Source organism: Podarcis melisellensis, assembly GCF_964234715.1.
Source record: "Podarcis melisellensis genome assembly, chromosome: 3".
Lineage (NCBI taxonomy): Eukaryota > Metazoa > Chordata > Lepidosauria > Squamata > Lacertidae > Podarcis > Podarcis melisellensis.
In genome coordinates, this window is record NC_138530.1 from 27,860,505 (window position 1) to 27,875,294 (window position 14,790).

The 14,790-nt window shown below is 38.9% G+C and overlaps 1 protein-coding gene across 16 annotated transcripts in view; it reads right to left on the bottom strand.

The window, feature by feature from the left end:
* Positions 1 to 14,790, bottom strand: part of ESRRG (estrogen related receptor gamma) — a 473,643-nt gene that overhangs the window by 208,669 nt on the left and 250,184 nt on the right. The gene's annotated exons all lie outside the window — the stretch shown is intronic.

Consider the following 14,790-nt stretch of genomic DNA (forward strand, 5'->3'; position numbering starts at 1 on the left):
TTCAATATGTCATTCTAGTTTGTTTACTCCAAGACCCATTTGTTTTGCTTTTTCTCTGATATCAACTATTCATCCTTTTGTGTTTCTCTCTGTAGCTTTCAGCTTCTGTTCAAATGTTTATATTTCTGTTCCATTTATCATAGTTGACAGTATATGCTATACAGGTGTCAAGACAGGCTAGCAAAGGTTTCCTCTTCTTCAGCTTTCCATAAATATGCAGAATTGCTGGCACGAGGGGGGAAATATTAACAGTGGGTAACTGAGAAAAGGGGATTACTTTAAGATGCAACTGAATAAGTTCCCATCCCTACTTTCCCATTTATCTCTTATTTGGGGGGGGGGGATTTGGTATTTTGTTTGCAAAGTCAATTAAAAATACAGAAAATCCAACACCTCAATTCACCATGCTGGAGGGCAATTGGATGAAGAGAAGGTGTGTCTCTGCCCTCCTCTGTCTGACTCTGCCAGCAAGAAGAGGTCCTGGTGTACCCACAAAAATGGCAGGTTGGAGGAAGCTATCACTTCCCCACTAGTGGTAGGCAGTGGAGACTCCTGAAATGGGGGCTGGCACAGGATCCACTGGATCCTGAACTGGCCCTGCTGGCATCACGTAAAAGCAATGGGTCTGATCTGGGCCTCTTCACTTTGCCAGGATAGGAGTTGGCATACCAAAGGGACATTTTTCCTGCCCCCCCCAACACCTTTTACCCTGGCAGTATAAGGGGCAGAGCTATGGATCAAGTTGCAATAATGCCATCCAAAGATTAGGATTATATGACTCATTAAAAAAAATCACAAAGGACTCATTAGAGATCCACTTGGGCTAGTAATCATTTGGATAGTTCTAGGCAGGCATTCTGTATCCATTGGTCAGTGGCCAAGGATATAAGAATGGGAGATTGGCACAGAGCAGTACTGATCTGTTTACGGAATCAGGCCTGATCCAGAATTTAAATTACTGTTAATAGAGTCTAGACACAGGGAATTTTGATACTTTGACTAATCTAAGCATGCAGCAAAAGGAGGTAAGATAACCTTGATTTCAGCAGTTGCCTGGTAGCCCACACATGACAATGAATTGCATGCAGGCGAGTATACAAAGTTGAATGCAGGCGAGTGAGTGGGCTGGTAGAGGAGGGATTTAGTGCTATGTGCTTTATGTAGTGGGCTGCCAAAGGAGGAAAGCCCCTGCCTCCAAACCAAACACAGAAACGGGTGGGCTGCTGGAAGAGGACCAAACTCTTTGTCCCTCTCCTGCCAGCTCTCAGCAGGCTAGGAAGAATGTTTGCAGGTAGCAATGCTTGTAGGCTTACACAATGCTGACATAGCAGAATGCTGGCAACCCTTCCCCTTCACAAGCTATTGTGGTGCAGCCTATTCAATCACTACTACAGCCTTCTACCACCTGATTCTACTGCATATTGGTTGTCTGGGGAAAGGTTCCCAGAAGACCTCGATTGAACTGCCTCGCCTGCCTTCTTGACTGTGAGACTTGTATCCACAAATAAAAGCAATATCAGCAACTGCATCAATTCACTCATTCTTCACCTCATACACCTCACCAAATTTTAAATCTATTGAACTCATTCATTCATCCTATTTACCATATTTACTCGAGTCTAATGTGCCACCGAATCTAATGCGCACCTCAATTTTTAGAACCTTGAAACAAAACAAAAAAGTATTTGCTGGCAAATGTAAATGTGCCATCAATTCTAACGTGCTCATTGATTTTTGCAACGTAATTTGGCCAGAAAAGGTGAACATTAGATTCGAGTAAATACGGTATTTCAATCAAAAGTATTACCAGAATATTTCCACCACATATCTAACATTTTAATCACTGTAACACACTGAAGGCTTTAATTTTTTCAGTACTGTACAGTTTTGCATGCTGAACTATTTTGCAAACTGTAAAACAGTACACACATCTTCTCCCTGCCTATTTCGTCTCGTGATTTACTACCTCTATTTTTTTTAGACATCCACTGATCAGATACAGAAATGTGTGTGTTGGGGAGGTATGTTTTCAAGCCTTTTTAATGAATATTAATATATATCAATTCAGAACACTTGAAGTTATTGAGCTCTCAGCACTGAGGCAAAATATACCTTTTTAAAATGCACTTGGGATTTATTAGTTAATGTAAAGGTGGAAATGGCTACTAGGACTTCAATACTGAGGATTGACAATTAAGGAAGAATCATTGACTCAGATTCTGTCTTTACTTACATTGTTATATGCGGGCTTACTGCCATGTTTGTCCCAGAGCGTGAGAAGCAAAGTGGGTGACAATTTTTATTAGACAAATGCTTGCCGGTGAGAGTGCAGCAGCTTTTGACCTTCACACAGCCCAATCCACAATCCTGTTAAGATGAAAATCTTGGACTTAAGCCCGTTCAATTCCATTCACTTCAACGAGACTAATTTTGCTTAAAAGAAAATATTTTGTCTCAAGAGAATTGTGCATAAAATTAAGAGAACCAGCACCTCATGAAAGAGCTCTGTTTAGTTTCACATCTTACACATGTAATGGATAAAATGGATGGGTCTCAGGGAGACTGATTTTAAGCCTTTGTCATATACAGTGGTACCTCGGGTTAAGAACTTAATTCGTTCTGGAGGTCCATTCTTAACCTGAAACTATTCTTAACCTGAGGTACCACTTTAGCTAATGGGCCCTCCCACTGTCGCCACGCCGCTGGAGCACAATTTCTGTTCTCATCCTGAAGCAAAATTCTTAACGTGAGGTACTATTTCTGGGTTAGTAGAGTCCGTAACCTGAAGCGTCTGTAACCTGAAGCGTATGTAACCCAAGGTACCACTGTACATTAATTTATTTAGGATAGTTAGAATGTATGTTCTATATCCCACTGCTTCTGCTTCTAAATACCTTCTAAAGTTTAATGGAATTTGGTTATACAGTCAACTCTCTGAAAGTCCAAATTATGAAGGCCACCAAATGCCAAACTCATGAACCATTAAGAAAGCATACCAGTCTGTTGACGTGTCTCCCCCGGAAAGTGGTAGAAGTAATCTGGTGGAGTAGAGGGAGATATCAGTTGTCAAATTGAATGTTACTTCATTGTATCCACACTATATGTTTAAAGCACTCTTATGCCACTTTAACAGTCACAAGTCCCCCAAAGAATCCTGGGAATTGTAGTTTAATAGTGCTATTGGTTTTGGCTCTGTGACCACTCTCCTAGCAACCCCTTAACAAACTTCAGTTCCCAGCATTCTTTGGGGGTAAGCCATGACTGTTAAAGAGTGCTTTAAACATATAATGTCAATGTGACCACAATTTGATACTACTTCGAATCTTCGGGATATAGTAGACTGTCCAGTCTGCATAAATAGGAAATATATTTCTTAAATTGTAGTCATTGGGATTCTAAAAAAAACAACACCTTAGTTATTGCCTGCATCGCTGTGCAAGACATGCCATAAACAATGCACTGATAAAGCAGTGTACATATATATGCTTTGAATGGACTCTGTTTTCTATACCCATGAACTGTGTGTAGGGCACAGAACCATCACATCTAGAAAAACAAGGCATGCCATGTGGCAAAATAACAAACCAAGAGAAGCCTAAAACCAATTATGAAAACTATGAAACATGTAGATTAGGTGATGTGAGGCTACCGTTGAGCCAAGTCCAAAAGCTACAGGTACGGCAGAATGCCACCGCTGATGGGAGCAGATGGCTGACAGTGTGTGACACCTCTTCTAAAACATCTGCACTAGCTGCCTTTATGCTACTGGTTCAAGATCAAGGTTCTTGTGTTGCTACACAAGTCCCAAATAACTTGGGTCCAAGAAACCACATAATAAGCCCTTACAGCTTGCTCACTCCAGATCACCTTTAGGAGTGATGTTAGTAATAACAGAGACCCAGCTAACTTCAGTCCCATTCTGTGGAACACTCTTCAAGCAGAGATTGAGCAGGCATCCTTGCTTTTGACTTTCAGGTGTTTCTTAAAGGACATTATATGCCAACAGGCTTTGCAGGTGTTTAAAACTTTCTTGATTGAGCCAGTCCTTTTAATAATGAAGAAGAAGAGGAGGAGGAGTTTGGATTTGATATCCCGCTTTATCACTACCCGAAGGAGTCTCAAAGCGGCTAACATTCTCCTTTCCCTTCCTCCCCCACAACAAATACTCTGTGAGGTGAGTGGGGCTGAGAGACTTCAGAGAAGTGTGACTAGCCTAAGGTCACCCAGCAGCAGCATGCGGAGGAGCGGAGACGCGAACCCAGTTCACCAGATTACAAGTCTACCACTCTTAACCACTACACCACACTGGCTCTTCATCTTGTTCTTAAAGGTGCTTTATGCTTTATTGTATGTATATTACTGTATACCAGCTTGATAGTTTATGAGACTGATATATAAATACTTTTATTTAAAAATAAATAAATACAACGAAGGGATACACTTCTATTCTATTGCTTCTCTCCTTGTATTTTAATTTTTCATGATTCCAGGTAGATTCAGATGGTTGTTTCTTTCTTATCACTGCCAAATTTGGGGATAATTCAAATATGTGGTTGTTGGTCTAAAGAAAGGTATTATCAGAAATGCTCCTGTGCCTTGGAACCTTTCGTTCCACAGGGATTATACACTTTGCTGTTTGGAAAAGACATCAAACAATGGGGGGGGGGGACTATTACAATTCATCCTCAGTCAACTACAGTCATCCTAAAATACTATTTCATTCAGTCTAATTATTTCTTTGCAACTATGTCGGTATGCTCACATTATTTTATAGAGAATAACTAATTAGTTTCCCATATAAAAGTTTAATTAATGTGACAAGGCTATTGCATTTTTCCTTTAACAAGCATCCCATTTTGCCTCTGTGTGTGAGAGAGAGAAAGAGGGGGGGAGGGAGAGAGAGAGGGGAGAGAGAGAGAGAGAGAGAGAGAGAGAGAGAGAGAGAACACAGTTTCACAACTGAGTGCCATCATGTGCACTGGGGCAAATCCTACCCTATTGACCAATGCTACACATTTGTTTGCGTTGTCTCTCTGGTTCAACAAGTCTGCACTGACAGCACCTGTTAAAGCTGCTTCAACTAAGCTGTTCTGCATTTGCCTAGCTGGATTTGGGTTTCCTGGATCCCTGACTGAATACAAAGTGAGCAGAAAAACCACTGTTTGGCAACAAGCACAGTGGGGAATACACTGTCTGTTGGTATACAAATGCGCAAATGTGTTCCTCATAACATCTCTAAGGGAGCATGCTGCTTGAGTTTCAGTGCTGTTGAGATCAAAATGATCTCCTTTGTTGTCAGTTGTTTAAAAGCAGCTGTTTAATGTAACTTCAAATGATCTGCTTGAATGAAGTTGTCATTCTTGCTTTCTCCTTTAACATAGTTAAAGAGCAATATCTAGCCACAATACACTATTTTTCTGTTGTTCTTCTGAAAAGTTATACATTTTACATATTTCAGGTATCCTAGCACAATAATGTGCACCAAATAGAAGTGCTAAAATGTATATATTTGGACTCCAAAATTCTCTTTTCTGAAAGTGTACTCTATAGATATTTTTCTGTTAAAATAGAACACCCTCCACAGCTCCACAAATGAATATTCCACAAATTAAAGATGAACACCACCAGTGCTCTTAGAAAGTGGAGATACTTATTGCATTTCCTTAAAATGACACAGATTAAAGCAATTCGGTTCTTACCAATACTTATTAAGTAGGAAAATTCAGTAAGCATTTTTCATTTGGATAAACAGATAGAAAGCACACAGCACTTTAAAAATATTGGCAGTCCTCTAATGAACAATAGAGGGCACTAATGCTTCTAATCTGGCAAAAGCATCACATCAGAGGGAAGAAAGTAGCAAGGCAACATATAGCACACAATCCCATCATATATTCTAAAGATGTATAACAACGTACATGATTTCATTTCTAACAGTTTTCACTCGCCTCTAAAAGTTGCATTTTGCTTTATAGAAATAAAGTGATTATATGGTGTGCAGCATTCCAAGTTTTGGAAAGTGTTTTTATTAAGCTTTCTTCATAAAAAGTATTATCTTTTGTCACATTATTCCTGGTCAGATATCTGCAGCTGTTATACACCCATTTTTTAAAAAAGGTTAGCTCCACTTAACACAAGATATAAAATTTGATTTGTTTGTTTGTTTGTTTAATTATATTTGCCCAGTTATATTTTAAAGATAGGTGCTACAGGCTAACAAAGGAGCCAAGCACAGGTAAATAAAGCCAGTCGCCTGATATCAAAGTGATATCTGCTACGTACACAGTTGTTGACATAAAAATGCAAAGGCCAACAGCACAATCCAATACATGTCTTCTCAAAAGTAATTTTACAGTGGAGCTAAGTCCCAGGTAAATGTGCATAGGATTGCAACTACAACTTGTAACTGAAGGATACTTTGCCTTTCAAATTAGTTAGAGATCTATAGTAAATAGGTATTGTAACATATATCAAACACCAACAAGTAAACATTTCCCCCTTTGGTTTATATGCAGTTTAACATTAACGTGAGAGAGGTGAATTTCTCTGTAACATACTAAGCTGCAAAAAATAAATAAATCAAGGTTATCTATTGTCCCCCAAATGCAACAAAACGTTAGTATTTCCTGATCATCTACTAGTAGTATTCACTTTGGCTTAAAAAGCACCTGCAGGTTCATATTATAGATGTGAAGCAACATTAAGTTTTCACAGTTGCTAAAGACCTCTGCTTCTGAATAGCAACTGAGACACCTTGGGCACAATTCCTGACATCAACATGATCCATTAATTTTTTTTATTTTTGGCCCTGCTGCTTTCTGTGGAATCATTGTTTAAATCAATTTTGCAGGCCCAGCTTCATCAGTATACAAAATTTGTACATGCCCTTTTTATGGTCCAGATCCAAAGCTTACTGAAATCAGTGTGAGCAACCTCATTAAACGGTTTCAAAACAAGACATCTGTGCTTTGCTATGTTTATGGGAGCATGCAATATGTTGGCTTCTAAATATTTCTTAGTGTCTGTAAAGTTCTCAAACAACACATGCTATTGGAAAGCTGTATTTACAAGTCACCAAGAGTACACTGCGGAAGGGATAAGAAACATGATTTTGGCTGTTTATGTACCATATTTATCATTTTACTGAATCACATCAAAGATTGTCAGAGAAGAAACAACCAGTTCACATCCAACTGGCTGATAGTGGCTACCAAAGTTGTAGAAAGCATAAAAGTATGGCCACAATAAAGCAAATCACATAAAAAATGAAATATCTTCCACTTGTCCATGCACCATAAATCCTGGCCTTCAGCAGCTCAGCTACATATGACTGCAACTACTATTATTATTCTGTATGTCATTTGGCTGTCTTGCCACTGTTGCTTGGAGGCCCCATACAGGTCAAAAATTATACTGGTTTTCAGTGTTACTCTTTCCCCTGCAGTCATAAGTACTCTAAAAAAGTAATTTCATTACAAAACTGCAGGATACATAAAAACATAATCTCAAATATTTTGAAGGACACAAAGGATGACTCATCTGTACCACTTGACCCTATTCCTGCTCTTCTCCCAAGGCGTCATCCACCACTAGACCATACTGATCAGCTGTCTTCCTCCATCTCAATCACTGTTTGACACAACATTATTTTCTTTTCAACCCACAGATTATGAACTACTGTACAAAGAGTAATGCAGAGGCAGATACCATACAGATATTAGGCTGTCAAGGCTCCTAGATCATTGGAATCATCAATATCCGATTCTAAATTCTACTCCCAATTCATTAGATTTGTAATCTTAAACAAAAACTTATGATTCATCAAGAGTTATATGATTTATGTTAAGGGATAATAACTGTGTAATAATAGGCTCACATTTTTACTTTACCAGTTACCCATTTTTAATCCAGTTAAATTTCTGGAGATTTACTGGTGGTGGTGAGTTAGCTCAAATTCTTGCATTACAAAGACCAGCTATGCATGTAATATGCAATATTTTTCTTACAGCTGTAAATCATAGAGCTTTGGGTTTTTTTAATTGAATAAAGCACTGTAAACCATGTGTGTCATTGTAATGGATTGCTTTGAAGTCATTTCTGCACAAGGGGAAGTAATTATTAGCCCCCCCCCCAATTCCCCCCAACCTATCCCATATTTTGCCCGACCTGTCCTTTATTTGGCCTGACCAAAGGTGGCAGCCCTAAGCCTTATCCTCCATGAATTTGTCCAATCCTCTTTTTAAGCCACCCAAATGGTGACCACCATTGCCTCTTATAGATGCAAATTCCATCGTTTAACAACAGAAGCAGTTAAAGTACTTTCTTTTGTCTGTCCTGAATCTTCCAACATTCAGCTTCACTGGGTGTCCTTGAGTTCCAGTGTTATGAGAGGGATAATTTTTTTACTCTGCACTTTCTCCATGCCAGGCATAATTTTATAGACTTCTATCAAGTGGCCTCATCGACCTTTTCTCTAAACTAAAGCTTTTCATGGGGAATTGCTCCATCTCCTTGTTCATTCTGGTTGCTCTTTTCTGAATCCCCCCCTTTAAAATATCCTTTTTGAGGTGAGGTGACCAGAACTGTACACAGTGCTCCATTGTGGTTGCAATGTGTATTTGTATAGCATTATGTTATCGGTAGTTTTGTTCCTTTCCTAATGATACCTAGCATGGAATTCACCTTTTTCATAGTTGCCATTCTGGATCTTCATCAAGTTATCCACTGTGGCCCCAAGATCTCTTTCCTCGTCAGTCACTGCTAATTTAGATCCCATGAGTGTATATGTGAGATTAATACTTTTTGTCCCTACATGCATTACTTTACATTTCTATACACTGCAATGCATTTGCCATTTTGCTGCACATTCACTAAGTTCAGAGAGGTCCCTTTGGAGCTCAGTGCAATTAAGGATGCTGGTTCTCAGAGAATCTAATGTAACTTGTGTCCCTGAGTGTCCTGGCTCAGATGTATCTGATTCAGATGATCTCTGGTTGTTATACTTGGCTTCAGTACAGAAGGTAGGGAGGGGGGCACTGAATTTTGGCCTTGCACAGGGCATTGAAATTTGAAACACCAAAGTCTAATCATTTTCTATGGAAGGAAGAGATGGGCCCTGTTACTCTGACTACCGAGTCATTGCTCATAGTTTGAGTCATGACAGTGAAGTAGTGATGGAAGTTCTCTAATCATGCAGAAGACTTCTGGTGTGCTATGCTGTGTTGTCCTGGATGCTGTTAAGACTCTTCTGATAAGCCATGTTGCATACCATAAGTCTTTTGATATGGTGAGATGCCAATGTTTTCACCATCACATTACAAGATAAAGGTCTTTGTAACACCTTGATAGGCCCATTTGCACATTGCTAGGGTGCAGTTGTGAAACACATTGCAGCTTCTATAGTCTGTTTGAGAGTCTGAGCAGATCTGCATGGAATTATTCCATTTTCTGTCAAAATTTTACAGACACAAAGAAAGCAATTCTTATTTTCTTCTATCCATTCCTGCTTGCTGTTTAAAGCTGGCATATGAAAAAAAGAGCAAGCAAGACAGCTTCCATGCTGGTTAAAGAAAAAGGAATAGCCCAAATATTAATGGGGCGTTGTGGGAGGAATTAAATTTTGTTACACAAGGAATAAAGAGAATACACAATCTAACAGCCTCATATTTCAGGGGTGGGGAACCTGTAGCCCTACAAATATTGTTGAACTCCAGTTCCCATTAGTCCCAGCAAACATGGCCAATGGTGAGGGATGATGGCAGTTGTAGTCCAACAACATCTGGAGGGCCACAGATTCCCAATCCCTGCCATTATTGGCAGCACTCAGTGGAAGAATCAGTCTAATTTTCAAGACACACATCTTCCTTTTATTTGCGTCTTAAAATTTTAAATATTAGTATATAAAGAGATCCTTCCTTTAAACAGTATTTTTAACAGAATAAAATATTTAGGGGACTGTGTGTTCATGTTACCAGTTATGTATACAATATCTGCTCTAGATTAGTCCTGCTTGAGTGGCATCATAAATGGGTCCATTCCCCAGCAGTTGTCTACTTCAGATGGAAACCTGACAACCTCTACTTAGTATGTCTTTTATAGTACACAATGAAGTGTAAAACTGCTGTGAAAAAGCCTGTGTTTCAGAACAAACCATTTCTGTAATAAGCACTTAAAACACTTTCATTAATATATTTATGTATAAAAACAAAAACTTAATGTGGCCGCAAGGCAACGGTGGGGGGCAGCTGGGAGAGCAGACATTACATTTCAGTTTTAACAAATCCAAAATATATTATCTGAAATAAACTGTGAAAGTGAAGCTTTCTGCATCACAGCTTAATGGTGTGGAATTTTCTACACACACACACACACACACACACACACACACACACACACGAGAATCCTAAAGCTCAATCAAAATCCTAAATTAGTAAATATTGAATTTAACCACTTTTATATCTCAGGTATTAGCAAATACCTTTGTTCTACAGAGATACAGCCCCTTCTAATCTTTATCTGAATTTGCAATTAAGACTTCAGAGCTACAGATATCTGTACACAGCTCCATACGCAGCTCTGCTCTCTTATTTTTAAACGATTGGCCCCAAATCAAATCAGCCTCCCAATGCATCAAAAAGTAAATGTCTGATGTCTAATTGAACTAATAGATAACACTCTTTTAACTGTGCTGCTAATGTTTAATGCAGGTTTCCTTTACACAGGAGCAAGAGAGGGAGGATAAAATGTTCACAGGAAATCTGTCATTATATTATTACCTTTCAGTTGCTTGGTTCAAAGATAGAGCTGTGCAAACATTTACCAACTATTTGCCATATGAAAAAAAAAATCCTAAATGTGCTTAGAGTAAGGTTCCTACTCTCTTTCACTAATTGTCACCTCCAACAGGACATTGCAAGAACCTCAAAATGAGCACTTATGAGTTTTCTTTTCCAATCTCTTGTGGGCTTCTCTCAGTTTATCGCAAATGAACAATCGTGTTGGAAAGGCCTCCGTCTGTTTAATGTCATTAGTGATTGTTTCATAAAACAAACAGCCGCTCCAGCATTCTACCGCAGTTAATCTTAAATCTAAACGTGGCGGCACTCAGGGAGAGTCTCAAACATGGTTTGTTCTAACCAATGCATGTCTCTTAATCTATTGCAAGTCAGGGCGCTTATCTCTCTGTGCTCAACTCAGAGCACTGCTTTCTTTGTCCAAATACTAAACCAAACCCAGTTAATATTGTTTCCAGATTACCCCCACCCCCATAGATTCTCCCCTCATTAAATCATGGTCTAAACCCAAAGGCATATTTATTTATCGCTTCTGGCTTTTTTTTTAATGCATATTCTTTCAATATTGGCAAAGTCAAACTTCCCTGAGCAAGAGCAGTACCAATATTTCATTGGGCTCGCTCACCAAGGTGAACCACTAACTGAGCACTTATGCCTAGAAGCCTTACCTGTTCATATTAGGAAATCATTCACCCAACACAGAGTATACAGAATGAAGGCCAGCTCAAAAATTATTGTGTAAATTTTTAGATGGGTTTCATGCTGTTAGGGATCTGCAACCTCCACTCACAATAGTTCCATAAGCAGCTCAGAAAGCTAAGCGTTTTTCACTAACAGGTCCTGTGAGTCCAGCTTTGTGTGCCCATGTGTTAATTCATAATGATATTGTAGGCCTCAAATAAAACCATTCCTTCTTTACAGAAATAATTACAAGAGACAACATGATCTGCTCACTGCTATTGTGTTGTTAATTGCTATAATGTTTAGCCTGGCAGAACATATTTAACACAAGAGTCTTTCCTTGATCTTAGAAATACATCATTTGTGAATGAAATTAGTGATGTGTATAGGTCACTCTATCCCTCTCCTGAACTCCACACATTAGTTCATATATGCAACATACGCATGTACAACACATTACAAATTCCTTAAGGTGATAGGTGTGTGTAGCTGCAGGCTGTGAGATATCAATAACAGAACAGTGCGAGCATCTGGCTGGCCACTGTGAGAACAGGATGCTGGACTAGGTGGTCCATTAGCCTGACCCAGCGGGCACTTCTTATGTTCTTATATGTAAAAGGAGTAAGGAAGAGGTGTGAAAGTAGAAGAGGGAAAGAAATGACACTAGAGAAGTACTTTTGAGAGGCATGTGGTAGCAGGAAGGGGAAATTTAAAATAAAAAGAATTCTCCACTTAGAGACTTTCAGGTGAGCAAATTCTTTCTAAAATTCAGAGGCAGAATCCACAGCCAATGTCTGAACTTAGCTTGAATCAAACTGAAATACGTTGCTCCCTGCCACAATTAGTGAAAAAGAATTCAGAATTCAGCAATTTCCAAAGGATTAGATATCAATAGAAAATGACACAATTGCCAGCTGATTGTGCCTGATTACATTTTTTTACTGGGTCTGCCCCTGCACCACCATTTTGTTACTGGTTGGTAATTTTAATTTTAAGTGAACTCTCAGGTTAGAAAGGCTGAGAACCTCTGCTTTATACCCTTGAAAGCTCAGTCCACTTCTGACATATAACTCCGTGGGCCAGGGAGAGGGCAGACAGGATTATATGCATTGCTCTCTTCCATGCCTGTTGTTTTGTACCCCTGTGGTTTAGAATCTAGCAGAAACTTCTGAACAGGTCATACATCTTTCTTTGTTGGGTAAATGGACTTGGCTGCTCAGCATTACTTTGCATTACTTGAAGTGTGGTAGAAATCTTATAAATAAAATAAAATGAGAGACACTTTGCAGCTGTGTATATGGAAAACCGGGTGGAAATGATGGTCTCATCCCAACAGACAGTGAACAAAAAACAAAACAGAGCAAGCTTATTAGAGGGAAATGTCTGAAATTTGTAAGGGACACATTTTCCTGCGGGTGTGTGAATAGCAGGATATGTTTCTATAAAAGCCACACACTAAGGGGCATTTCATAAACGGAAACAAGATGACTACATGCTCAAGCTGGCAGTCTATACAACCCCCATTTTCATGAAGTCCAAGGACCTCAGATCAGAGCAAGAATTGCTGGGGTGTAGTTGAGTTGAAGAGCAGATTTGGACAAATTTCCATTCATGCCTATGGAGAAGAAGAGGTTTTCTCTTCAAGAAGGTCAGATTACTTTGCAGGAGAGCAGACGGAAGAGGAAGTGACTTGACAAATGTTTTGTAAGTAGAAAGGGGGAAAGAGATGGGTGGGTTGGAGTTTAAATAGCAAGATGTAGTAGGTAAGGACATGAAAAAATCTGATTTATCCTTGTCAGCCAAAGGTCTGGGAAGGAACCTGACAGGACAAAAGAGACAGGGGAAGTGTCTGCAGATTTCAGTTTCTTTGGGTGAGAAAAGCTTATTGAATTGCATACACATTTAGGCCTCTTCTATTATGCTTTTCAAATTCAATCCTTGGTGGTATTTTCAGATCATTTCAACTATATCCTTACAAGGTTCACTGCCACCTAGACAGGAATAGCAGAAGAATATGAAAGCATGCTACAATTTCTTGGATAGTGCAATCAATGCAACTGGAATCATTAAATTCTTATTTGGGAAACATTTTTAAAAATAAAAAATAGAAAATGTTCTGATAAAACATTTTAAGGTAAATAACTATGAAGAGCCTTCAATGTTCACCTATCATGCAAAGTAGTCCCACATTTCCTAGTTGTTGTGGACTCTGGTTCACTCATAGTCTCATGAACACAATTAACCAAATTTTTAAATACAGGTAACTTGCAATTTATGCACATTTAACATATGCACATTCAGCTTTACGTGTTTGGCAAAACAAATAAATAAATAAATAAATAGCTGCAAACATCTTGGCAATTCCACCTGCCATTGCACCCAATGTGTTTTGATTATATGCAATTTTGCCTATATGTGCTATCCCCATAATGTAACCCCATGTAAGTTCAGAGTTGCCTGTTTGCATTTTCTCTTTTAAGACAACCACATTCTTGTATTTTTAAATGTAAGATGCAGTGGAAAGCTATGAATCACTATACAGTAGCTGCTTTGTGTATGTATTCACAGGAAAATCCTCTTGTGCAGGTATTTTGTAACTTGTAAAATGACGCTCAGCAGCCTTTCAAGTGTAAGTTAAATATTCCAGAATTATTTTGCACCTCTTCTAGTTAGTATCTGTATTGGATCTGAAATCGTTTCTACTTGCATATGCAATTTTTTAAAATATGTTTTTTTGTGTATTGTGCCATCAGTTTGAGATGCTCATAAAAAGATATCCATAAATCAAATTCCATATTTTCCCGTGTATAAGACTAGGTTTTTTCCTTAAAAATAATGTCAAAAATTAGGGCATTTCTTATACACAGATTGTGTCTCCCCCCATTTTCTTAAATCTGTCCCCAAAAATAGGGGATGTCTTATACATGGGGGCGTCTTATAGACGTAAAAATATGGTAACTATATAAGTATAACTGTTAGAATGGCTTGTTAGCCAGGCTTCATTTGTGATTTTCACCAGTCCCTTCCCTTCTGGTCCTTTGGCATGTATGCAGGGCTTCAAAGGGAGATGTGCTCTTCTCTCATTTGCCCTGTGGATCACAGAAGATGAGCAGGAGGTTCTTCTGCTTATACCCACTCCTACTACTTTTCCCCCTTCTTCAGTATACATAACAACTGGGAAGCTTTGTGGTGAAGGTATGTGCGCTACTAGGCATCCTTCCTACACAGGGACAGGGACTCGCACCTTTGTTAAGCTGGCGAGTGGATTTGTGGATGCATGTGTACTTCTTTCTCAGCTTGTGTTTCTTGAAATTCC